This window comes from Meles meles, chromosome 3 (assembly GCF_922984935.1).
Source record: "Meles meles chromosome 3, mMelMel3.1 paternal haplotype, whole genome shotgun sequence".
In the NCBI taxonomy this organism is placed as follows: domain Eukaryota; kingdom Metazoa; phylum Chordata; class Mammalia; order Carnivora; family Mustelidae; genus Meles; species Meles meles.
The window spans coordinates 147404741-147432452 of record NC_060068.1 but is presented as its reverse complement, the minus strand read 5'-3'; the positions used below and the strand labels follow the sequence as shown (position 1 = coordinate 147432452).

The 27712-nt window shown below is 38.6% G+C and overlaps 1 pseudogene; it reads left to right on the top strand.

Moving 5' to 3' along the window:
- Positions 1 to 26758, top strand: part of LOC123939290 — a 47868-nt pseudogene extending 21110 nt beyond the window's left edge.
- Positions 26759 to 27712: the final 954 nt, after the last annotated feature.

The following is a 27712-nucleotide window of genomic DNA, read 5'->3' as shown; positions in this document are numbered from 1 at the left end:
GAAAGAGGGGCTACTTCCTCTCTGCCTTTCCAGTCTCCCAAGTATCTCCGCTATGGTCCATCCTAGCATACAAGGAAATGGAAAACGTAGTTCTGCATAGCCGAAACAGTAGTGACAATCTGTTGAGATATCAGGCTGCTGTAAAAGAACTCCTATCATCCGTTTACTGTATTTGGCAGACAATGTCTACGTTCAGTTCTGAGCATTCCATTTTAAGAGGGTCTTGGAGAAAATGAAATGTGATCTGAAGATTGACTCATAATATCTAGCTAAGGAAGGTTCTGATGATTCTTAAGGTGTTTGTTTATTTATTTATTTGAGGGAGAGAGTGAGAGAGAGGGAGAGAACATGAGAGGGGGAGGGGTCAGAGAGAGACGCAGACTCCCTGCTGACTGGGGAGCTGCACCTGAGACTCAATCCTAGGGCTCTGGGATCAGTACCTGAGCTGAAAGCTTAACCAAGCAAGCCATCCAGGCACCCCGATTCTTAAGATTTTTAAGGGCCTCTCATGTGGAAGAGATAATAAGTCTTTTTCAGTATGCTATAGAGAATCAGCAATTAAAATGTCACAGGAAGGTAGACTTTTGCTTCAATTAAAAAACTAAAAATCCCTTTAGACGGCAAGCTCTACAAAGGCAGGAAATTGTGTGTGTGTGTGTGCTTTCAATTTCCAATGCTCAGTATGTATTTGAATATGTATAAAGTGATAAAAAATGTTTCTTGGATTAGCCAATTAATTAATGGACCACTGGGACAGTTTTCTAACAAATAAAATAGAACTAGCTAACTGTGAAATAGACCATGCGCATATTACATAATTCATTTTATCACAGCAGAGTAAACACACCATCTCTTCATAAGCATATGTTCTTTCAAGGTTGTAAAAATCAGATAACGGGAAAGTTTAAAAACATAAGCAATCTCCATAAAAGAGTCATGAAATCTCAAATCTTGGAGAAATTACAGTGGAGTAAAATCATAAAAATAGCGCAATGACCAAAAGTATTTTATACTTCCATGGGCAGCTCGAATGTGCCTACTGAATTCTAAAACTAGGTGGAGGGTAAATAAAGGTTCACATTTTCTCTGGTAAGGTCTGTTAGTTCCACATGCAATAATAGACAAAAATGTGATTTCGTTTTTCATTTACTTTCAGTGACTTGGAAGTTACCAATCATTTGAATGTGACTAATTCTTCTTCACAGATTAAAAACACCGAGGAGAGAAAATAGAGATCACTTGGGGATGTTTTTGATTTTGTAGGTAACTGGTATCTATCTATCTATATGCATGTATATATATTCACCAATACTTCCATCACAGGAAGCCTGTGTCCTTCACAGGGACCTATAGATACAATAAGAATACCAATCATTTTTCTTTAAAACTCAAGGATTTCAAAATGTTTTGCATTGTTTTATGAATTAGTCCCTTTCCTTTTTTTTTCTACTTTCAGTTTTGTAGGGGAGGGGGGAAAATTCCTTTTACCTTTCAGTATTCTTTCTGCTGGTTTAGTAATTAGATTGACCTGAGACAGATGAGCAGGAGAAGTTTTACTATGTACGCACAGAGGTCCAATGACGAAACTGACACCCAAAGAATTAACCCAGGCAGGCAATTTTTAAACATTTTAGACAAAGAGACAATGAATTTGGGAGGACTTGACAGAGTAAAGGAAACAGTGTGGGAGTTATCCCTACTAAGAAATTCCAAGTGGAATTTGGACTGAGGTAGTAGATTAGTAAAAAGTAACAAAATTTGTTTCTACAGCTTTCTTTGCTTTTAACTCCCTACCTTTGGTGATAAGGATGTCATTTTCCTGCTTAATACATGAAGGGTGCCTTACATATGAGAGATTCATTTCCTGATTTCTGTGGGGCAGAGGAGGGCCTGAATGTCCTTGCACTGGCTATTTCCCAAGTAGTTTGTATTCAAAATAATCAATATGCTGTTGTGACACATTTGGGGTCAGCCTATCTTGGGCCCCTACAGTTTTATGTTGTTAATTTTTGTAATTCAGATGTTAGTATATTGACTTAGAAATTGCACTGTAGAAAGGACATCTCCACTGAATGTCCACCATGCTCTCCGGCTTTCCACAGCCATACAGACTATCTTGCTCTTGGCTCGTAATTCAAGGGCTCTTCTGCCCAGTACTTCAAACATAAATTTTTAAATTAAAACACGTGACCAAAATTCCTCTTCAAAGTATTTCCTTAAGAGTAATTTCCAAAGTAAATTATTAATATTCTATATATTTATGAACATTCATATAAATGTGAATTTAATGCACATTAAAAACAAAGTTCTCCTTCTAGAACTTTCCATATCCCTCTTTTCAAAGTGTTGTGTTTTTCTTATTATCTTTATAACTTAAGTTGTCAGAAATTGAGTAAATTTTATTCTGAACTGTATTATCACTACACACAAGACCTTCTCTGGATTTGTATTTTTTTTAATACTTGGGGTTTTTTTTTTTAAGATTTTATTTATTTGACAGAGATCACAAGTAGGCAGAGAGGCAGGCAGAGAGAGGGGAAGGAAGCAGTCTCCCTGCTGAGCAGAGAGCCTGATGTGGGGCTCAATCCCAGGACCCTGAGATCACGACTTGTGCAGAAGGCAGAAACTTAACCCACTGAGCCATCCAGGTGCTCTCTGGATTTGTATTTACTTATCCCTTTTATCCCTGGGTCCTGCCTCCACCGTATTTCCCACCTCACTGCCTAGGCACTTCGCTGGATATCTGTTCCTAAATACATACATAATCTCTTGAAGGGTAGCAGAACATGCCACTCCTAAATATGCTACTTTAACATAAGGATTATTGGAGCTGAAGGTAAGTTGAAAAGAAGCAGAGATAAGAAAAGTTCTCCGGGGGCACCTGGGTGGCTCAGTGGGTTAAAGCCTCTGCTTTCAGCTCAGGTCATGATCTCAGAGGCCTGGGATAGAGCCCTGTGTCAGGCTCTCTGCTTAGCGGGGAGCCTGCTTCCAGCTTCCCTTCCTCTCTCTCTGCCTGCCTCTCTGCCTACTTGTGATCTCTGTCTGTCAAATAAATAAATAAAATCTTAAAAAAAAAAAAAGTTCTCCACCTTCCCTCTCTTTGCCTAAAAACTGGACATCAATTTATAAAGGTGTCCCTTCGCCCTCTCTACCAGGAAGAGAAGATGTTCAGCACAGAGGACAACTCCAAAGCCTTATTAGGCTGAAGACAGCACCAGAGGAATCTACATCACAAACCTTGCCAGGACCAGGTCTTACCTACTATTAGTTTCCCCAAAAATTAGCCTTCCCTCATTTGGTGCCTCAGAAGCTCAAGGTCCTTTTCTTCTGTCTTGTTGCTTCTTCAACAACGTACTGTACTGACTTTTTTGTTATGAGGCTATGTAAATTCAAATTCTAACCATCTCTTTCAAGTCACTCCTCACCAGGAGTTCCCGTTATGCGCAATGCACAGGTTACTAAACCTCTTTCTACTTACTTCTTGTTAGTCTGTCTTTTGTTAGTCTAATGTTTAGGGCCCCAGTCAATGACACTAAGACAGGGAGGGGGAAAACAGTCTTTCCTCTCTATGCAGACACATCTGGACCATATCACGGGTTCCTTTGCAGACTACCACGACAAGGCAGGAAAATGAATTTTTTTTTTTTTTTACTTTCTCAGGGTAAATAAAATTATGTTTACACTATCCTGTATCTATTAAGTGTATCTATTAAGTGTGCAGTAGCATTCTGTCTTTAAAAATGTATATACCTTGGGGCACCTGGGTGGCTCAGTGGGTTAGAGCCTCTCCCTTCGGCTCAGGTCATGATCCCAGGGTCCTGGGATCGAGCCCCACATCGGGCTCTCTGCTCCACAGGGAGCCTGCTTCCTCCTCTCTCTCTGCCTGCCTCTCTGCCTAGTTGTGATTTCTCTCTGTCAAATAAATAAAATATTTTTTAAAAATGTATATACCTTAAATTAAATTTTAAAATATTCTTAATTTAAAAATATTCTTGCTAAAAAAAAAAAAAGAAAAAGAAAAAGCTAACCATCATCTGAGTTTTCAGGGAGTCATAATCAGCAATCACGGATCACCATAACAAATTTTTCAATTTCCTTTTCAAAATTTTCATTATAATAATGAAAAAGTGAAATATCATGAGAATCACCAAAATGTGACACAGAGACATGAAGTGAGCATATGCTGTTGGATCTGTTGGATACACTTGCTCGACACAAGGTTTTCACAAACCTTCAATTTCAGTATCTGCAAAGCACAACAAAACAAGGTCTACCTGTATTCTGCAAATGGTCTTTCAGGAGCACAGGTGTCTTGAATTTAACTAAACAATTGTTCTTCTCTCAGTCTGGTTGCTTTTTACTTTTTTTCAGTCAATCTTATTTTAAAAATCTCTCCATGCTCTTCAAATGCGTCTAGCTCAATGCTTCTATCTGTCAGCATTCCTAGTCTGCTGTACCGCCTTTCTTCGTCATCCTCTTGGCAAGAACAGCGAGGTTGAATTTATTTCTTGCTTCCAGAACAATGCAGTAATGGACACATGCCGTTAGAGATGTCACCTTATGGACCTGTATAGAAAGAAGGTTCTCTGGGAAACACCCAGGTGTGGAATCACTAGGGCATAAATTATACATGGTTTTAGGGTTTGTTTACTTGTTTGTTAAATTTTTTTTATTGAAATACAACTGACATACAAGTTATACCCAGTAATTCCACTCTACAAAGTCACCTCGCGATCTGCCGTGGTTGCACTTTTTTTTTTTTAAGATTTTATTTGTTTATTTGACAGAGAGAGATCACAAGTAGGCAGAGAGGCAGGCAGAGAGAGAGGGAAGCAGGCTCCCCGCTGAGCAGAGAGCCCGATGCGGGACTCGATCCCAGGACCCTGAGATCATGACCTGAGCCAAAGGCAGCGGCTTAATCCACTGAGCCACCCAGGCGCCCCCGTGGTTGCACATTTATACCCCCTTTCCCACTGCTTTACCAATACTTGGTGCTGTCCTGCTCTCAACATGTTGTCAAACTAATGGGAGTAAAATCCTATCTCATGGTGAGTTTCGTTTGCCTGTCTTTGCTTAGAAGGGAAACTGAGCAACTCTCCCCAGAGAGTTCTTAGCCATGCAGTTTTCTCTGGATGAAAATTGTGTATTATTCTTCCTTGCCTCTTTTTTTAAGCTGGATTTCCTATCTTTTCCATCTTGATTCTTAGGAATTCCTTGCATATTCTAGATGCCAACCCCTTGTTTATTTTACACATTGCAAATATCTTCTCCCAGCTTATCAACTGTTTATTAACTTTGACGGGTTTTGGTCATTAAAGGAACTTATTATGCTGAGCGAAATAAGTCAAGCAGAGAGAGTCAAGTATCATATGGTCTCACTTATTTGTGGAGCATAACAAATAACATGGAGGACATGGGGAGATGGAGAGGAGAGGGAGTTGAGGGAAACTGGAAGGGGAGATGAACCATGAGAGACTATGGACTCTGAAAAACAACCAGAGGGTTATGAAGGGGCGGCGGGGGGGGGGGTGGGGTGGGGTGGGAGGTTGAGGAACCTGGTGGTGGGTAATAGGGAGAGCACGTACTGCATGGAGCACGGGGGGGGGATGCCAAAACAATGAACACTGTTATGCTGTAAATAAACAAATAAAAAATTTAAAAAAAAGGAACTTTTTAATTTAATGTAATTAAATCTTTATTCTCTGTTTCTCTCTCTCCCTCTCTCTCTCTTTTTCTCTTTTTTTTCTTTCCTTTGTGGTTTGTCCTCCTAGAGTTTTAATCAATATGATTTTCCATTACTCCAAGGTAACACATATATTTTCCTGAATTTTTTTCTTTCTGTAATTTTGCTTTTTATTATCATGCTTACTGTTTCTGGAGTATATTATTTATGGTATAAGTTTTGGGCCCAGTGTAATTTTTTGGATTTATACCACTTTCCCAGTGCTGTCAACCAACCAACTTTTTTGTACTCACTTATAGTTCAGCTATATCATACAATAATACATTTATATATGAATTTATAACTGTGTATGCATATATATGTATATATATATTCCTGAGCTCTCCATTATGCTCTATAATCTCTGTATTTGTGATAACTATCACAATTATTAGTATTATTAATATGGCTTTGTACTATGTCATACCTAGCCAGAAGTGTTTTTTCTTTTCTTTCCTAAAAATAAAAATGCCTAAAATATTCATGAGTCTTTATTCTTCTGCATACGGTTTTGAATACAGTCACTAAATTCTTCCAAAAATGTCTGATTGAATTTTGATTGAAAATAAGATAGCATCTCCTTGAAAATATTAAGCAGGATTATTTTAGTCCCTTGTTCTGTCTGGTCCATTAATCCTGCTAACTTTGTGATTCAGTTTACTGCCTTTCTTTGATAGCACTGAGATGACAGTCTCCTGATTTTTTCTGTGCACTGATATTAGAGTATCAGCTACCTTAAATAGTTATATGTGTCGAGGCAGGTGGTAAAATTCAGGTTCTAACTTGTGCTCAACCGGTGAGTTTAGAAATGGGAGGGAATGCAGAGAGCTTGTGTCCTTTTTTCTTTTTAGAGATCTTGTGTCTTAACAATCAAGACTTACCTATTCTATTTTAATTTATACCCCTCCTCCTCGTGGCACAAATGTGACTGAAGGATGAGCTGGGACCTCTGGTCTTCTGTTGGACTAATGCAACTTCTCTTTCATTGTGGGCTCAACCTCTCCTTTATACTGTTAATAACGATACCATCACAGGTCCTGCTTGTTAGCTTAGATGACTAAGAAAACTTCATAGTGTTGGCATTTTGCAGCATTAGTAAAACACATTTTTATACTTTTGTTTTCCAACATGTGTGTATATGAGAGCACCCACAAAAGTCCTAGTTTTTCAGGTAACACAGCAAAAGCAAGTTAGAACATTTATCTTTCTTTCTCTCTCACAGTTCAGAGGATGATTGTACACAATTTTCTTATTAATAGAGTACACCCCAAATGAAAGAGACTGTCATCCATGGAAAGAGGTTGTGATTCCATGTAAAGACTTTAAGGTCATATTGCCTGGATTTGAGTCTAGCGCTACCTTTCACTTACTACATGACCTTGAACAAATCATTTAACCTATTTCCCCATTTACAAGATGGAAATCTTTAAATTTGGGCCGCACATCATATGCGCTGGATAAATATTAACTCTTGTTATTATCATAGTTGTTTTTAGAGGTTCTAAGAGCTTGAAAATTCTGATTCTAGAAATTCGCTCTTATTATTTTCCCTTTCCCCATTTACTGCCCTCTAGTGGTAATTTCAAATATGATTTCTTTGTTTGATTTCAAAGGAAATTCTCGTTCTTGCATATGTAAAACCACTTTGTTGCCCTAGTCTTATTAAGCCCAATTTTTAAAAAGATTTTAATTATTTATTAGAGAGAGAGAGAGAAAGTGAGCAAGTACAAGCAGGCGGAGCAGCCAGCGGAGAGAGAAGAAGAGTTCCCACTGAGCAAGGAGCTGGATGCGGACGTCAATCTCGGACCCTGGGATCATGACCTGAGCCAAAGGCAGATCTTTAACCAACTGAGCCACCCAGGCGTCCCTAAGCCAAAGTTGTTTTAAATGCAATCTTATATATGTATGATTGCATGCAATTTGCAACCAATTTTTTAAATGAATTTGATAATAAGTAATTTGGGAACTGTTTTCAAGAAGAATTTTCTTTTCAATACCTATTTATATTCATCTCTCGAAGCAAGCTCTCCAAAAGCAATCCCTTTCTCTAGAAACAAGACCTCTTCTTTACCCGATCTTACCTGTGAGATCCCACCCATTCAATGCCCTGTAAATTTTTACATTAAAGGCATTACTTCCCCTTCTTCCTGAAAAGGAAACATCTACCTCCAAAAATAACAGTTCTCCAAGAATGGTAGCATCCACAAGCTATTGAAATATTTAATCAAAGGATGATAAAAATACTTACTTGAAGCTATTTGCTGCCTTGAAAAATCTGTCACTTTCTTCCTTTTAACACAACCTCCTTTGCAATATCCCTACTGTCAATGTGAATTTAGAGCTAAAGCAGATTATTCTCCCCCCACCCCCACCAGCTTTACTGGGATATAATCAGACAGATAACTAGGTGAAAGTTTAAGATGTATACATGGTGATTTGATATACATATATATTGTGAAATGATTACCATACTAGAGTTAGTTATCTCTATCATCTCACACAATTACCATTTCTGTATATGTGGTGAGAAGATTTAAGATCTACTCTCTTGGTAACTTTCAAGTATACAGTACAGTCTTGGTACTGTCGTCATTGAGCTATACATTAGGTCCCCAAAACTTACTCATCCTATAACTGCAAGTTCGTACCCACTGGCCAACATCTCCTCATTTCCCCTTTCTCCCAGTATCAGAATATAAGAAATAGCAAAAACCTAACTGGCATTCTTTTTTTTCTTTTGAAAAAGACTTTTAGGGCAGTGTTTTTCAGTTTCACAGAAAAACTGAGAAGGGGGTATATATCCCCCTATCTCATATATCCTTTGTCCCCACATATGCATAGCCTCCCCCCAACTGGCATTTTTAAGAACAGAACTTTGGTGTTTTTACAACGTAGCTCTTTATACTGAGTTTTAAGATATCACCTTGGACCATACAGTTTTAGCAACTAGACATATCATAAAAAGGGATATATTAAACTGTAAAAAATTAATTGAGTTACCTGAAAGACCTTGTATTTTTGTTTATAAACCAAGAAATGGAGTTAGAAAGGAGAATTGAAGAGCTGTAAGGTTACTGATTTAGTAAATGGATCAAATATTCCAAAAATGATCTTGAACTGCTTAATTTGTCCATGCATTATTTTGTCCTTGATCAGGATAAGACCATAAATATAAGAGAAAGAAAGAAACTCCTGGCTTAACAAGTCTGTTCAGTTTGACTGATAACATTTATTTCATGCTCCCTAAAACTTCTTTCTCTGAGCTTGGAGTGGAAAACTGCTTACCATAAAAAAAGCTTTATTACCTTAATTTCTAAGTTAGTGAAATGATGAAGGCATGTCCTTCTGAAGTCAGAAACGTAAGATGTAAGATCATAATTGTTACCATAGACTGAGAAGGATTAGAGCAGAATAAAGGGGGAGCCTGACTGCTCGCTTCAGAAGAAAGCTAGGAGATTCACTCTAAAAGTGGCCAACAATGACTTTTCAGGAATAATCATAAACCTGGCTCATAAATAACCATTCTGGGGCAATAATAGCATCAGTGTTAGAAATCAGTGCCTTGGTGCCAGTTCATATCAACACGCTCTCAGTTCCAAACTCTACAGATATAATCAGTATAAGCTAATATAGCTGTGTTAAATTTATATTATATTTAAGGATTATTATTTTTAAGTTATCTCAGTTATTTGCCAAGGTGGGGCTTGAACTCATGACGCCTGAGATCAAGAGTCGCACACTGTACTGGCTGAGCCAGCCAGATACCCCAATATTATAAACCGAAACTCGAGGCACCTGATTGGCTCAGTTGAGTAAGCGGGTGACTGGTGATGGAGGCCTGCATCTGGCTCCATCCTCAGCGGGGAGTCTGTTTGAGAATCTCTCTCTCCCTTTGCTCCCCTCCCCCCACTTGAGCGCTTTCTCTCTCTAAAATAGATAAATAAATCTATATGTATATACATATATATATATGTCTATATATATACATATAGATTTATTTATCTATCTATATATAGATCTATATATATTATATAATACATATACATATACATATAATACATTATACATTAATTTAATGTATAATATTAATATAATGTATATGTATAATATAATATAATGTAATATAATGTATATGTATAATATACATATAATATCAAATATTATTTAATATATTTAATTTGCTTCAGTTCTATTGGATGGAAACGTTAGCAAAGGCAAAATAAAAGTCAAAAAGAAGAGATTTTAGAAGTATTCAAAGAAGTGACAGCCTTTCCTCCTTGACCAAATCTAAGCAGACTCTTCTGAGTCCTCTTCTCTACAAGCCTCAGCCTTGATTTCTGAAAACTTTTTTTCAACCTTAAGTTTTAATTTTAATTCCAACTGGTTCACACACAGTGTTATATGAGTTTCAGGTGTTCAGTACAGTGATTTAACACTTCCATACACCACCGTGTGCTCATCGCAAGTGCCCTCCTTCATCCCCATCACTTATTTCAACACCCCCCTCCACCCCGCCCCTGCCCTTTGGTAAGCATCAAGCCTAGGAAAGCTTAAAGAAAATGAGCATAGTTTCTAAAAGCTCAAGGTCACATCCCTAGGATGACTCGAGCACCCCTTAAAGCAGGCCTAAGAAAACTCAAAGCTGCCTAAGGAATGTACTGCATGTTCCAGCTAACACCTGAAGAGGGAGCTCCTGTCTCCTGCCGCCGTTGGAGGACTGGAGCGTCGCCCCCATCAGCGTGCCGGTCAGCAAACCCAGGTGGGTTTCACACGGAACAGGCCGTCCAGGGCTCCTGTTATTTTCCACTTCCCTGACTCTACCGTGCCCGCGCTCACCTTCTTTCCGATTCACTCATTCTTCACTCATTCTTCTTTTTTATAAGAAGGGATCATTTCCCTTTTTTTTTTTTTTTTTTAATTTGACAGAGAGAAATCACAACTAGACAGAGAAGCAGGCAGGCAGAGAGAGAGGAGGAAGCAGGCTCCCCGCGGAGCAGAGAGCCTGATGTGGGGCTCGATCCCAGGACCCTGAGATCATGACCTGAGCCGAAGGCAGAGGCTTTAACTCACTGAGCCACCCGAGCGCCCCCACTCATTCTTCTTTTGAAACGCCCAGTCACTTCTGTACAAATCGAAGTTGAGTTCAGTTCACCCTGGATGTCTTCTCCATGCGGTAGCGTATTACTGAATTTTGCTTACCACTTCGGCTAGTGCCAGGTTTTGTTTCTCTCTGACAGAAGGAAGTGGAAGAAACAGAAAAAATGAGAAGGGAGGAAGGCCCAACCTAGTCAAAATCATAAAACTAAAAGGAAATTTATTTTATTTTACTTTATTTGTTTTATTAGTGCTTATTATACTAAGGTATAATGTTAAGTATAAGGGACGAAATAGTGAACAAAATGTTTCTCCTAGGAAGAAACAGCAGCACGACGCTCCACCCACTTAAAAATAAAATGGTGTGTAAGTACCATGAAGGGATCAAGATAGAGTTCTTCAGAGAACTTGCCTTGGAAACTGAGTTAAGATTTACAAGTGGAAATAATATCTAAGATGAATTCTGAAGGATAAGCGGGAGCTGGGCAGAGAAAGAGTGGAGAAAAGTGTGTTTTAGACGGAGAGGGAAGCAGGTGCAAAGGCCAGGAAGTAAAAGAACGAATGCGCAAGCGCAAGAGAATGAGCAGATTCCAGGAGCAGAAAGAACTGCATCATGGCTGGAGAGAGAATGCTTGGTTATTGGGTCAGGGAAAAGAATGATGGAGAAATCCAAGACAAAGGAGGAAAGCTGGAACCAAAGTCTAAAAGGTCTTGGGGGGCTTATTTGTATCATCTCACACAGGGAGAGGAAAACAATAAGGGTTTCCAATAAGGGTTCATCTGGCTTTTTTGTGGAAAATGGATTGGAAAAAATAAGACAAGAATTGGAAAGAAATGGATTTATTCAGAGTTATTTAGGAGACAGAATATACAGAAACTGGGGGTTATTTAGCTGTGGGGTAGAAGGGACAGAAGGGAAGAAGCTGAAGTTGAAATTCCCATTTGGGGCCAGGCTGTTCAGTGAGTGGAGCAGCCATGCTTCTAAAATAAGAAAACCACGCACACACACAAATAAATAACATAAAATAAATTTTAAAATAAAATAAAACAAGAAACACAAGGAGCAGGGGCTTGGGAAGTGGGGGAAGGGTACCTGACTGGCTCCGTTGGTGGAGCATGAGACTCTGAACCTCAGAGTCATAAGTTCAAGCCCTATGTTGGCTGTACAGATTACTTAAAAAAATAAAATGAAATAAGATTAGATAAAATGAGATAAATAAAATAAAGTAAGAAACACTAGAAGGGAAGCTGGTTTGTTGGGGAAATGGGGCAGGTGTGTTTCCACACCACCTTAACTTGTAAATGAGGAAACCGAGATCTTCGTTTTAATTGAATAAAAAAGCACCACACTAAGATCATACTATATACAAGGTTTTAGTTAATTTACCAGAGGATAGGAGACAAAGTATAAATCAAAATACACAACACAATTATTGCAACTGCATTTTCTCTGTACAAGACACAGATGATGAAAAGGAGGAGGAACTGTACTAAAGAGGAATAGAAACAAAGAAACAAATGGACTCTTGCTCTACGAGGAAAGCAGAAAAAGATATCCAAGACGTTGGATAATCAAGAAGTTAAAAAGATAAATAGGTAGGACGTGGACATTAGAATTTTTCTTTTTATTATTCTTCAGGAATTATGTTTAAAAAAAAGATTTAGCAAGATAACCAGTAGGAAATACCAAACCTCAAACATCTAACCACCAGACACACTCATGTAGTTTTTACTTTAATTTTTTTAAAATTTGCACTTCTCTGTACTTCAATTGAATGTTTCAGTCATTTACACTTTTAACATATTTTACATGGTCAACAATTCCGGAGGAGGAAAAATCTTTACTTTTTCCACCCAGGTGAAAAATGTATGTGCTGAAACCTGCAAATTTATACAAAAGATGGGCAATGAGGAACTTCTAAAGTTTGTTGCTTTCTTCCTCTCTGCTCTGAAACCACACAATTTCAAAACCTTTTTTTTACTTCTTACCACAGAAGGGCCTAAGTTCTATAAAAAACACTAGCATTCTAGTTGTTGAAAATCCTTTTAAGCTTTTGATGTTAAGTATGACATGTTTTATATATTTTTTTAAAGATTTTATTTATTTATTTGACAGAGATCACAAGTAGACAGAGAGGCAGGCAGAGAGAGAGAGAGGGAAGCAGGCTCCCTGCTGAGCAGAGAGCCCGACGCGGGACTCGACCCCAGGACCCCGAGATCACGACCTGAGCCGAAGGCAGCGGCCCAACCCACTGAGCCACCCAGGCGCCCGACATGTTTTATATTTAAAAGTTAACAGAGGTTCTGTTCTTAAGGAAGTTCAATAATACCAAAAAAAGAAAAAAAAGTTTTCATTTAAGTAAGATCTCTGATCCCATTGACTGGTTCTGATAAAAAAAAAAAGTATATTGTTTTAGGTATATTTAGAAACACCTGATGCTTATCTGATTCTTAATATTACCTGTAAGGTTTAGATCATGTAGCAAAATTTCACAAAATAAAATTTCACTCAAGTTCTATCTTCTAAGATGAATCTGCCTAAATAGATATTGCTGAATTTTTCTTGTGCACTGTTTTGCCATTTACTCATCCATAAATTTTTTTTTAATCTTTTCCCATGGGCTGGGCACTATCTTAAATGCTAAAGACATAAGGCAAGTAGAACCAGAAAGAACCTTGAGTTAATGGAGCTTGTATTCAGTCCCTTGTCCTAAGGAAGAACTACAGAATAAAAGTGCAAAGGACAAGGGAAGCTACATAAATCAAGGCCTCGGTACTGTAGAGAGATGAAGGAAAATGTCAATCATAATAATACTGCAATCTGTTATTTCCCTCAAGTGCACCTTTGCTTCAAAATTTACTACTATCGGGGCGCCTGGGTGGCTCAGTGGATTAAGCCTCTGCCTTCGGCTCAGGTCATGATCCCAGGGTCCTGGGATCGAGCCCCGCATCGGGCTCTCTGCTCACCAGGGAGCCTGCTTCCTCCTCTCTCTCTGCCTGCCTCTCTGCCTACTTGTGATCTCTCTCTCTGTCAAATAAATAAAATAAAATAAATTAAAAAAAATTTACTACTATCAAAATACAAAAATGCCACTAGAAAGAAAAAACCTGAAATCAAGATGAGAATCTGTATTAAACTTTACAAAATAGTGGGATGGAATTGATCGTATTTTAAGATTTCTGCTGAGTGATATTTCATTTTTTAAATGCACATAATCGCAGGTACCTTCCAAGAAATTTGAATAATATACCGTATATACTCATACCTTCATACACTCACCACAGCTAAATGTTTATTCATTGGGTTTTATGAGTGAATATCCTAAAATATTTCTTTCTCTCAAATTTAAATGAAATAGACGATTGTGATTTGGGCTTATATCAAATTTTCTGGTTAGTTTTTTTTTTCTTAAGTTCTCACATATTGTCCCTCCCTAGGGTATAGCTTAATAATAGGCCTATTAACCATTAAATTTTTCTCTCATTCCTTTGTTTGCTTTGTTTTGGTTTGGCTTTTGTTTGTTTTTGCATGGAAATTTAAGAGCAGATTGTATTTTATTTTATTATTATTATTTTTTAAAGATTTTATTTATTTATCTGACAGAGAGAGAGATCACAAGTAAGCAGAGAGGCAGGCAGAGAGAGCGGGGAAGCAGACTCCTCGCTGAGCAGAGAGCCCGAAGCCAGGCTCGATCCCAGGACCCTGGGATCATGACCTGAGCTGAAGGCAGAGGCTTTAATCCACTGAACCACTCAGGTGCCTCTATTTTATTATTTTTAAAAATTGTGTTTTTACATATTTTACAGATAAGAGAGAGTTCAATTGCGGGGGGGGGGCGGGGGGAGTAGAGGCAGAGGGAGAAGCAGATTCTTCGCTGAGCAGGGAGCCTGATAGTGGGATTGATCCCAGGACCCCGGGATCCTTACCTGAGCTGAAGGCAGATGCCTAACTGACTGAGCCACCCAAAGCCTGCAATAGTAGATTGTATTTTAAAAAGATACTGACAATGGGTTAAAGCCTCTGCCTTCAGCTCAGGTCATGATCCCAGAGTCCTGGGATCGAGCCCCGCATCGGGCTCTCTGCTCAGGAGGGAGCCTGCATCCTCCTCTCTCTCTGCCTGTCTCTCTGCCTACTTATGCTCTCTGTCTGTCAAATAAATAAATAAATAAATAAATAAAATCAATCTAAAAAGATACTGACAAGAAGTCTCCTAAGGGGCTCCACTGTACCAAGTGTAACTGTTTTAATCAGGCTCCTCCAGAGAAAAAGAAACCATAGAAGATATCTTTGCTTATCTACAGATGTACAAATCTATGTCTATATTATCTACTTAATATAAATACATAAATATTAAATATATAATAAATACATAAATATAGAGAAATAAACATTAAATAGATAATATAGGTATACATTTGTATACATCTATAGATATAGATTTAGCATAAGGAATTGGCTCATGCAATTACAGAGGCTGGAAATTCCCGAGGTCTGCAGGGTGAACAAGCAGGTTAGACACCCAGGATGGCATAGTTCCTGTCCATAGGCTAGTAGGCTGGAGACCAAGGAAGAGGCAATGTTTCAGTCTGAGTGCAAAGGTATGAAAAAGCTGATTATCTCAGTCCAAAGGCAGTCAGGCAAGATGAGTCCCCTCTTATTTGACCTTTTTGGTGTATGAGGCTTTCAGGGAACTGGATGGGGCCCATCTGTATTAGTGAGGGCAATTTACATTACTCAGCCTACTGATTCAAACGTTAATCTCACCCAAAACACCCTTACAGGAACATTTAAAATAGCTTTTCACCAACTATCTGGGCACCTTGTGGCCCAGTCAAGTTGACACATAAAATTAAGTTTCCTTTGGTTTCTCCAACTAACAGATAATGCACAGCATTTAGAGGAAAGAGGAAAAGTTGTTAAAATAATTTAGTTCAGCTGCAGAGTATCTGTCTTCTTTCCTAGTGACAGAAAAAATAAATACAACCACGATTGTATCTTTACATCAGTTTTATTTTCTTCTTTGTTGCTTTGTGCAAAGTTTAGTCACTTACCGGTCATCTATTCCATCGAGAGCTGCTCTTTTTCCAATACATTTCAAAAATGATATCCTATTTGGACTTCATTCTTGATAGAACATCTTTCAGTTTATTTTTCTTAAAAAAGTACCCACCAAAATGTGAAAAAGATTCCCTCCTCCCATTGCAAGCTAATTCAAAATTGCCCACGTGGTTCTTTCATTGGCATTTCACTGGTTCTTTATGCATATATGATAGTCATCATCTTGTGTTTCTTACAAGCTTTGTAATTTTCCCTAAAATATTTGTTTCCTGATGAGATGCTTCAAGTGTGGATACACTTGTGTGTGTGTGTGTGTGTGTGTGTGTGTGTGTGTTTAGCTATCTGCTAATTAAAAAATCAAACTATAACTCATATCTAAATATTTAGAATCACTGTCTGTACATAGTAGGAATTTGGTAACTGAAAAATGAATGAATGATGACTGAATGAAGGTTAAATGCAGCAGTGGAGATTGGGGGAGCAAAGTATTAATCGTATTTGTGGTTAATCCAAAAAAAGTTCAAATGATAAAAATCTCTGGTAAGATAAAACTTGTATCTCAGCCAGCATTAAGACTAAAACTACAGAGAAAGAGTAGCAATGATTTTAAATTTCTATCACATATAAGTAATATGTACGTAAATTTATTCTCTGTGTAAACATTTTTAAATATTGTAGATAAAATTAAGGTACCTTTGAACACTACTCTTTAAACAATATATACAAGATTGTTTTGTGGATTTGTGGATTTCCCCCCCTAATATACCTGAGTAGATGTTTTATAAGAGGAATGAAGGACTAAACCAAGGCAGGCTATCTACATAGCAATAGTAGATATAACTAATATCTACTAAACTTCAGTTGTTTTTCTAAATACTGTGCACACTTTAACACACATAAGCCTTACAAGAGCTCATGGTATCACTATTATGTACTACCCATTATTCCCATTGTTCAGATGAGTAAACAGTCATTCTTTTCCCCCAAATTTTCCATAATTTCTCCAAAGTCATGGTGTCGCAAGTAGTGGAGCTGGTACCACTAGTACCAGCTCCTATCCGCCATCTTGATCAACTCATGTTTCTCACTTGACTACCAGATACTTCTGGGGAACACTAGGATTTATATTCCATTTTTTAATTTGCTGTTCTTCCCTTATGTAGGAATCCTGCTTCCATTCTCAAATGTGGTTCTTCTTGAGAAGTAACTGAACTAACAAGTGAGGACTCAGATACCCTGAGATCCTCTCATTCCAACTCTGTGAGTCAATATTAGCACACTCGTCTTCAGTACAGATGATCCCACCTAAGCATCGGTTAAAACGTCCATTAAGTTTTGCATGTCCATGTGTTAGAGGCCTTCACTGTGGCTGAAATGCTCTTTTGTTAATATGCATGTCAAAACCTATTTATCTTTCAAACTCTTGCTAGGGTGTGTAGTCATCGGTGAAGGTTTCCTTCATGTATTACATCCAAGACATAAGACTCTTGCATTTGTCAGTATTGCTCAGTCACTCTGGATTTTAATTCTTTGTTTGACATGTTGTTCTCCCACTGGAGTAAATAAGATGCTTGAGAACAATCATGGTGTTTGGGTAACCCAGGTGTGAGCACCGTGCCTGGAACGTATTAGATGCATCACAAATGTTTGCGAGATGAAATGGAAATATGACTAGTACGATAGCATTGTTGCAGACCGACAGTCCTTTTTACAACTACCTTTACCACTCAGTTTTTAGCTAGGCTGTGAATATAATTTCATATTTGCCCCCAATTGTTCGGAAAGCTGTATTCTTCCAATATATTTTATTTCCCTCTAGTCTTGAGATGAAAATCTTAATAATGTTTCACACTTCGAGGAAGCTTTTTAATTACCTCTCTATTGAATTTAAGAAGTCTACCAATTAAAAGACTTCACAAATATTTGTAGCAGCAAATTTTATGTAGTGGGCATTTAAGAAAAATCATACATTAACAGTATAGAAAACAGGGGTGCATGGGTGGCTCAGTCGGTTAAGCATCTGCCTTCAGCTCAGGTCATGCTCCCAGGGTCCTGGGATTGAGCCCCGCGCTGGGCTTCTTGCTTAGCAGGGAGCCTGCTTCTCCCTCTCCTTCCAGCTCATGCTCTCTTTCTGGCTCTCTCTCTCACTCTCCAATAAATAAATAAAATTAAAAAAAAAAACAGTATAACAGTATAGAAAACAGTGGTTAATTTTACCAAAGTGAGTTTACTAGCAATTGTTATTCCCATTAAGGGGGTAATTTCTCTCTTCAAATAGTTTTTCCGCCTATAAAGATAGATAAAATGCAACTCTCACCTCTTACGAGCTAACTGATAAAGATAACTAGAAATCTGGGCACTACAAATACCAAGATATGGTGGATGGAACAAACCAAACTTTTTTTTTAAATGAGCAGATAAATTTTCAACACAGGGAGGAAATTTTGTAGGTGCCAGAAATAAAATAGAAACTGAAAACCAAAGGGTAAGCATATGACAGGGACCTGAGACTGTCCTGTGATCTACTTTTCTTCCCAGGACTTTAGAGACTCAAGTCACAGTTCCCATGTGAAAAAGGGGACATGTCTGGGTACGACAGAAAGTTGGGACTGAAAAATCTGAGCAGAGCAGGGACCCTGCGATGTCTACACATTTGGTGGATCATTTAATCTTTTTAAAATTGTCTGACGTCACAGAGAAAAGTGTCTGTCTCTGCCTCAGCTATGTGGGAAAAAATATAACCCAAAATAAAGTGAAGCTCCAGTCACAGGCCTGCTGTAGGCTTGAGGACAAAATTAGCATATGGCTAATATGCATAATATGGTTCTGGAGACAGTGATTACCCCTGGGCCACCTGGCAAAGCTAATGCAAAGCTGTTGGTTGCAGCCATACCACGGTATAATTTGAGAAATAGTAAAAGAGGTTCACTAAGATAAACAATTAACGATGAACAACATGAACGGGAATCACAGAAATAAACAACCATGAATGAGACTAAGCCTACAAAAGAGGAGGATTAGAGACTCAAGAACTTGAAACTTAAAAAGTAATCTAGAAGAGAATATATGAGAGACCCCTCGGTGGCTCATTCGGTTAAGAGGCTGGCCCTTGGTTTCGGCGCAGATCATGATCTCAGGGTCCTGGGATTGAGCCCCACATCAGGCTCCACACTCAGTGGGGAGTCTGCTTGAGATTCTCTCTCCCTTTCCCTCTATCCCTCTCCCACACACACTCTCTCTCTAAAATTAAAAAAAAATAAATAAATAAGTAGACCTTAAAAAAAGAGAGTAAATGATACTTCACATCAAAATAGGTAGAAAATGGCTACACAGAACAGTAATGCAAGTGAGGCACAGACCTAGTCTAAAAGCCATAGGATCAGAGAATCTAGACAAGGGAAAAGGACAATAAAATGTAATTAGGAAAAAGAGGACATGACTCATGTGGGACAAACAGTTTAAAGGATAAGAAATTAGTAAAAAATGGCCTAATTTTGATGCATATTATAGAACCATGAAGAATAAGGTTGCCTAGATAGAGGGAGTCCATTTCAGGAGGCAGTAAACAGTATAGTTAGTTTCTTACATCCATCCTATCGTCTCCCTCCTAAGTAGCTGTGTATGGAACTCGGGTTTTGGGTGGATCTGATCTGTCCACTGCATTCCACCCACACTTGTCTGACCTGCAATACAGTACTCTAACTGGAAGCCATTAGGCCTGTCTCCATCCCCTTGCCACTCTGTGCCTCCATAAGCTCCCTTGCTCTATCTCTCCCCATTTTGTTTTCTGGAATTTACAGTGTCCAACTGGACCAAAAAAAAAAGAAAAAGACAAGTACAAATAAAGAATTTAAAAATACCCCTGTTGTCTTAAAAGTAGTGCATTTGCAATAGAGTAACAACCTTGCAGAATTCTGATGGATGTAACGATGGGGAAGGGAGCAGAGGTAATATGAGTGCTGTGCTGATACGTGTCTAACAGCCAGCAGGGGAAATGGGCTGGTTTATAGATTTTGATGATTTTTGTGATATAAATACTCCCACCAGGGCCGATTTCAGGCTTACGTGGAAAAACCACCTTGCAAAACCCCTGATAAATGAATCCTTGTCTGTTTCAACCCACTGTGAGCTGGCTCCAACAGACGACTGCTCCCAGCCTGCCTTTGGAAGGCAGGGTTGTACCATTGCAGGTCTCTTTCCCAGGTGGGTTGGCCCCTGCAATTTTCTACCTGGTTGTAGCAGCCTCTGGATGATAAATATTTTCCAATTCTAGCCACAGGGTTATGACCATCTAGGTGCTGATGGTGGTGTGGGCTCCTTCTTTTTCTTTATACATATTTTAATGGGAAGTTGGGAAAGAGTAAACCGAAAGCTATTTTAAAGTGGATTTCCAAGCCATAAACTATTAATAATATTTCTAAATTTAATACAAATGTACTCAACAAGAATACGTTAAGCACCTTCTAGGCATAGTTTGAACTATAGTTTGAGCAAGGATAGAGCAGTGAGGAAAAAGTACAATAATTAAAGCCAAATCATTCCTTCTTGCTTGCTCCCCCAAAGTTCTCTGCTTTTAAGATATCTCATTGCTTTCTTTTGTGCAGTTAATACATGGCAGTATCTGTACACAACAATCTTATTTTCAATGTATAAATGTTGGAAAGAACTAAATCTGCCCAAACATAAGAAAATATGGCAAGCTCCAGTAAAACATCTATAAGGTAGTGTTTTTATTTTAAACAAGCCACCTAAATTTTGGTGAGTCACAGGATCAATAATTCACGTGTGATAGTGAATAAAATAAGTGATGACAGCATTTTCTGTAAGAGGAAAAAATTGAATAAAAATCTGAAATGTCCATTAATTGGAAAATAGATAAGTAAATTGTGACAGCTCTGTACAATGAAATGCTGTATAGTAGAGAAGACGAACAAATCCAAGTTATACATATCCAATAGGTGAAACTTACAATTTCACCTGAAAAAATTGCCAAAAGCATATAGTATGATGCTTTTTATATGAAAATTGTAAAATGTTTATGTACACATATATGTATGTGTACACACATATTTACATATTTATTTATATTTCTATGTCTATATCAAATCTGCCAGGCATGGTAATGATAAACATCAAATTGCATGAAAGTAGAAACCTCAGAAACTGAAACTGAAGTAAACCTCAGAAGCTCAAATGTGATGCTGTTAAAAAGAGATTCATAATCAGCTTTAACCATATCAGAATGTCTTATTTCTAAGCTGAATAATTAACATGTAGATTTTTGTTGATTTTTTGTTCTTTTTGAATTATGAAATATTCCATAATGCATTCTAACAATTAAAAATGTAAAATCCATTGACTAAACATTTGTCACTTCACAAATATTGGTGTAATTTGAGCATGAGTCAAGAATATTATCTTGTGCATAAAAACCCTCATTAGTCTTTCTATTTTCAAGTTTGGGAATTACTTCCCTAACCTTATTATGTCACTAACCTTATTAAGGATTTTCTACACAATTTCAAATCATAACTTACAGAATAATATGTAAAAATATTAGAATTAATAATTAGAAATGAGAGAGGTCAGTTCATCTATAATAAATAAAATAATGGCAGAAATCCAATCTTTCCTTGTTATTTATTATCCATGTTTTGTGTCAGGAAGATCCACCAGGTTTTTCATAATCAAAAACCTTTGTGATGTTGTGTGTGTATGCTGGTGCATGTCTGTGCATATGGGTGTGTATCTGATGAAAAGTGTGATATAATTTTTAATTATAAAAATTGATCCAAAGCACAGAACACAAATTGTAGTCAAACAGGAATATTTATTATCCCTGAAACTAACTTGAGTATTGATTAAAGAGACCCAAGGGGATGGGGTTTCTGCCCTAGAAATCTCTGTTTTGCCAAGCTCAGAACTAAAATTATGCATTGGATGTAAATACTGTTGATGTAGCTTACAGTGAACCCAAGGAGAGTATTTTCTCCCCTTCAATTAAATTTTAGAGTCAGAGGGGCGCCTGGGTGGCGCAGTAGGTTAAGCCTCTGCCTTCAGCTCAGGTCATGATCTCAGGGTCCTGGGATCGAGCCCCGCATGGGGCTCTCTGCTCTGAGCTCTCTGCTCAGTGGGGAGCCCGCTTCCCCTTCTCTCTCTGCCTGCCTCTCTGCCCACTTGTGATCTCTCTCTCTGTCAAATAAATAAATAAAATCTTAAAAAAAAAAAAAAGAAAAACACTCTAAGGATCGGACGTTTAAAAAAAAAAAAAATTTAGAGTCAGAGCCAGGGAAAAATTGCCTTGTAATAGAATGGACTATTAGGAGAACAAAAATGTAGTTAGCCATAGAGTTTCAAAATTCTAGATCTCTTATGGTCCCTGCTCAGTCTCATGACCTTTCTTCTCTGATCTTGCTTTTCCGCACCTCTTTTTTTTTTTTCTCACTTGTATAAAATATCTGGCATTCTACGTATAATTATATAATCCATACTGATTCTATTCATTTGGTGCAAATAGGTCCTCAATATTTAGTAGAATTTGTTTCCCCAAGGCAACCCATGACTTACATGTGCCCCAGAAATTCCCCCAGCGATAACAAAAGTTTCCTAACACTACAAAAAATGAAACAAGACGTTTCCTCTGGTTTATTCTTGGTGGAGAAAGGCAAACAAACTTCGATTACTTGGGACCTGAAAGAACCAAGAAAATACAGGCAGATGCACTTTCCCCAAAAGGAAAACAAATTTTGAGGAGAAATATATGACGGAGAAGCCACATTCATGTTTTACTAATGTTTGAAATTTTCTCCTTAGCTTGGACTATGCAGTTTTTCTTAGGACTCTATAAATTGGCTTCATCAAATTCTAGTTCAAGTATAGTTTAAGAAGGTACAATATTTACAAGACTCTGCATGGAAAAATTTTGATATGCAAAAGTTATAAATTAAATAGGATTTGCTTACTTTAAAATGGACTTAGCCTAATATTTAAAATGTTATTTAATTTATAAAATTAAATCTGCATTTAAACTTTAAGGTGAACATTTATTGCTTCAGGCAATGTTCAACTTATTTGAAGTAAAATTTAAATGAATTCACATCTTGCATATGTAACATGATGTTATGGTGATTCTTTGTGTTTTGTTCTCATCTTTAGTAAGGGTTGAGTTGCAAATGTGAGAAAATCAGAATCTCGTCATTGATCCTTATAGATGAATATTCTGAAGTGCACAACTCTGTAGTTTAATGAAGTATAGAGGCACTGATGGCAGAAATAAAATATAGTAGTAGCATTAAAAGAATGTAAGGGCGCCTGGGTTGATTGAGTGTTTGCCTTCTACTCAGGTCATGATCCCAGGGTCCTGGGATTGAGTCCAGCAGAAGACTCCCTGCTTCTCCGCCTCCCTCTGCTACTCCCCCTGCTTGTGCTCTCTCTGTGTCAAATAAATAAATAAATAAATTTTTGAAAATAAATATGTGCCCTCATAGGAGATGTTAATTTTTTTTATTAGATATTATTTTTAAGTAATCTCTACGCCCAATGTGGGGCTCCAACTCATACCCTGAGATCAAGAGTCACATGCTCTACTGACTGAGCCAGCCAAATACCCCAGATGTGAATATTTTAAGGAGAAAAGTACAGTTACCAAATATCATTATTAGTTGGAAGTAGTAAACACTCTTCCCAAAATAGTCCAGGAGGAAATTTTTTCCTATCTTTCTTTAACACCACCACCAAATTTCCCCCAAACTTGAAAGGAAAATTAGCATACAAATGCTCCATTGGCTTCTAGAATTTTCTGATCCAGAGTACAGAACCCACATTATGTGCTTTCCCAGATTCTCATGTTCGCATCTGCCCCTCTAGGCTTCGACGGGTTGCTCGTTGGAATGTTCCACTGTCACCATGGGTGTGCCACCTGCTAACCCCTGCCAGCTGTCTCAGGCCCTGCAGGTGTCAGCTGGGCAGGCACAGTCTGCTTGCACTATCCCCAAGGGTGGCTGCAGCAGCCCGTGCTCCGAGGCCCAAATGATAGGACCCACAGTATTTCTGGTTCTTCCCATCCTGTCCAGACTCAGATAAAGTATTGTACCATGGGAGGTGGAAGAGGGCTTTCCCAGTACCTCATGATACAACCCAGAAGTGTGGGGGTTTAATGCCCCGTGGACAAACTTAGACTAATTAGCGTCAGGAAAATGGAAAGAGCCTCAGATAAATCCCTCTCCTTTCCTTCTCTCTTAGACGGTCCTAAGTAGCAGGGGTTCCTTAAGAATCTCTTCCAAGACTTCCTGACTGATGTAAGACACACTGTACTTGTTTCTGAGGCCGCGGTCTGCTAAGCAACCCAACACTTGCCTTCCTTCAGCTCTCTTCTTTTCCCCTCACTCCTGCTCCCCTGGCATTAACTCTCCCAGTAAAGTCTTACCACGTAGGCATTGGCTCAGGCTCTATCTTTCCGGGAATTTTAACACATCCACTTGGAGGCATATCTAATCTTAAACCCGTAAGAAACTTAAAATGTGGGCACCTGGGTGGCTCCATCGGTGAAGCGCCGGCCTTCAGCTCAGGTCATGATCCTGGTGTCCCAGGATTGAGTCCCCACACTGGAGTTGCAGGGGGGGGGGTCCCTGCTCAGCAGGGAGTCTGCTCCTCCTTCTCCCTCTGCCCCTCCCCCCCTTTGTGCTCTGCTCTCTTTCGCTCACTGCCTTTTTCAAATAACTAAATAAAATCTTAAAAAAAGAAAGAAAGAAAGAAACCTAAAATTCTATGATAATAGTTTGAAACTTTCTGTAAAATTTCCCTTGAATATCCATAGTTTTCACTCTGTAACAACAATGTGCCAAAGTAAAAAATAATGACACAAAGTTCTCCTGAATGCCCTTAAATTAATGTGGTTCAGGGGATCCTGTTTTTCTCTTAGCTCTGTGCCACATAATGTAAAATACCACTAATTATTTTTATTTATTTATTTATTTTTTTTATTTATGACAGAGAGAGATCACAGGCAGAGAGGCAGGCAGAGAGAGTGAGAGGGAAGCAGGCTCCCTGCCAAGCAGAGAGCCCGATGTGGGACTCGATCCCAGGACCCTGAGATCATGACCTGAGCCGAAGGCAGCGGCTTAAACCACTGAGCCACCCAGGCGCCCCTAATTAATTTTTTTAAAGATGGATTTACTTATTTGAGAGAAAGAGAGTGGGAGGGGAGGCGGCAGGCAGGAGAGAGGGCAAGACTCTGGATTTACTTATTTGAGAGAAAGAGAGTGGGAGGGGAGGCGGCAGGCAGGAGAGAGGGCAAGACTCTCAAGCAGACTCCTGCTGTGCACGATGAGGGGCTCAACCTCACAACCCAGAGATCACAACCTGAGCTGGAATCAGGAGTTCAATGCCTAACCGACTGAGCTACCCAGGCACACCACTAATAATTATGTTTAAAACTTCAGTCAGGACAGATTTTTAAAGGAATACAGGAAACACGTTTTAGTTTACTATAAAAATAGATCTTATGAGTACTAATAATGAACATTAACAAAAACAAACATGTTCAGTTTTTTTCTTTATGGTGGACTCTCTTGAGGTATAATTTATATACAATAAGATGCACCAATTTTAAGTATACAGTTCAGTCATTTCTGAGAAATATCTGTACCCATATTACCACCATCACAATCAAGAGTTGCAATATTTGCATCACCCCAAATAGATCCCTCATGACTCTTTGCAGCAGAAATTTCCCACTCTAGGCCCTGGGCAGCCACTAGTCTCATCGGCTTTCAGTTTCTGTCACTATACAGTAATTTTGTCCTTTCTAGAACTTCATATACATAGAATCATGTGTGTAAGTGTATGTCCAGCTTCTTTCTCTCAGCATAATGCTTTTGAAGTTCATCTATATAGTTGCATGTATAAGTGAGTTATTCCTTTTTCTTGCTGAGGAAGATGCCATTATATTGATTTACCACATGTTAATGGAACTTGGCAGTGTTTCTAATTTTTGCCCATTACTAATACAGCTACTATGGACATTGGTGTGCAAGCTTTCGTGTAGATAGGCATTTTCATGTATTTTGGGTCAATATCTAGCAGTGGAATTGCTGTATCGTAAGTGTATGTTTAACTTTATAAGAAACCACAGAATTATTTTCTAAAGTAGTTGTACCCGTAAACAAAGGGCAAGGCTTCCAGCTGTTGCATGACCTTTCTAACACTTGGAATCATCATTGTAGCCATTTGAGTGGGCAGTGTTCTTTCCTGGTACTTTTTTTTTTTTTTTTTAATTTACTTGACAGAGAGAGAGAGAGAGAGACAGCCAGAGAGGAAACACAAGCAGGGAGAGAGAAGCAGGCTACCCGTATAGCCAGGAGCCTGATGTGGGGCTCTATCCCAGGACCCCAGGATCATGAAGGCAGACACTTAGTGACTGAGCCACCCAGGTGCCCCTTTCCTTGTACTTTTAACTTGCACTTCCTTGCTATGTCGTGGTATTGAGCGTCTTTTCCTGTGCTGAGTAACCATGTTCTATCTTTTTGAAAAGTGTCTGTGCAAATCTTCTGTTCATTTTTATTGGTGTTTGTCTTACTCACTTTAAAACAGTGAAAAGCCTTCAGAATCCACTCAGGGGTCTTGAGGTTTGCAAACATGCCAAAACATTTCAATTACATTTATGGAAAAAAGAACAATTAATTACCTTGTTTTCCGCTTTTATCTTCCTTCCTCAGGAAGTTAGCTCTCGTCTTGCCTTCTACCTGTTCTTAGAACCGGCCCCGTTCTTATCCCCACCTCACGCTGCTCGGCAAGTCGTTCTGCCCAACATTCGCCTCGCCTGTCCCCTCATGACACTGAATCCTTCTATACTTGAGCTCTCAGCTCAAATGTCATATTCTTAGAGATAACCTCCGGACCACCCCATCAAAAACAAAGCCCTTTTTGCCCTTTCTGTTCACCGCCCCCTGTTCCATCACTTCTTATCACCCACATTCCATATTTTCATTTGTTTGTTTACTTACTTATTATTTTTCTCCACACTGACCTGGGCTCCTTGAGAGCAGTGACCATGCCCAGTAGGCGTTGGGTTTCCAAGGACCCTCCAGCACATTGCACAGAGCAAAACTCACATTAGAAGTTGAATAAATATTTGCTGCCGAATGAATTAGTACCTCAGGTCTCCATGAGTTGTTAAATTGGAAGGTCAGCAGATGTAGAGAAATCATTCCCTGTAGTCCCTGTTGAAGCTTTACACAACTACCAGTGAATCACAAATGGGGGTGTCTTTGGAACCTCTTTCCACTTGACCCTTCACCAGGAGGTTCCTAGGATGAAAGGGGCTTCATGAGCTTTCCGAGATGACTGTGTGCTGCTCTGGGAATTCCAAGAAGCCACAGCACAGTACTTGGTTTTTTGGGATTCCGTATCAGTGCTGAAACTCTTCAGAAGTTTACCACCCTGAGGACTATCCTAGACGGATTCTCAAAATAAACAGGATTTTCTAAGGTTTGTTGGGCTATTTAGGGCTTCACTGAGAAGGTAAGCGAATCACACAATGAGTAAGCCATGTCCCATGGAAAGAAGGAATGGTGGGTAGCTTGATGCGAGCACCACGTCAAGCATTGTCAGGTTAAAATGCAGAATCAATTTTTCCCAGTCTCCTCATTTACAAACGAGTAAGTGAATGAAAACCTGTGTTCAAATATGGACTCTGTCCCTTAGTAATGATATAAAGTTACTTATGTTACTTAATCTATATGTATTTTCATTTCTTTTTTTTAATTTCTTTTTTTTTAATATTTTATTTATTTATTTGACAGAGAGAGAGAAGTCACAAGTAGTCAGAGAGGCAGGCA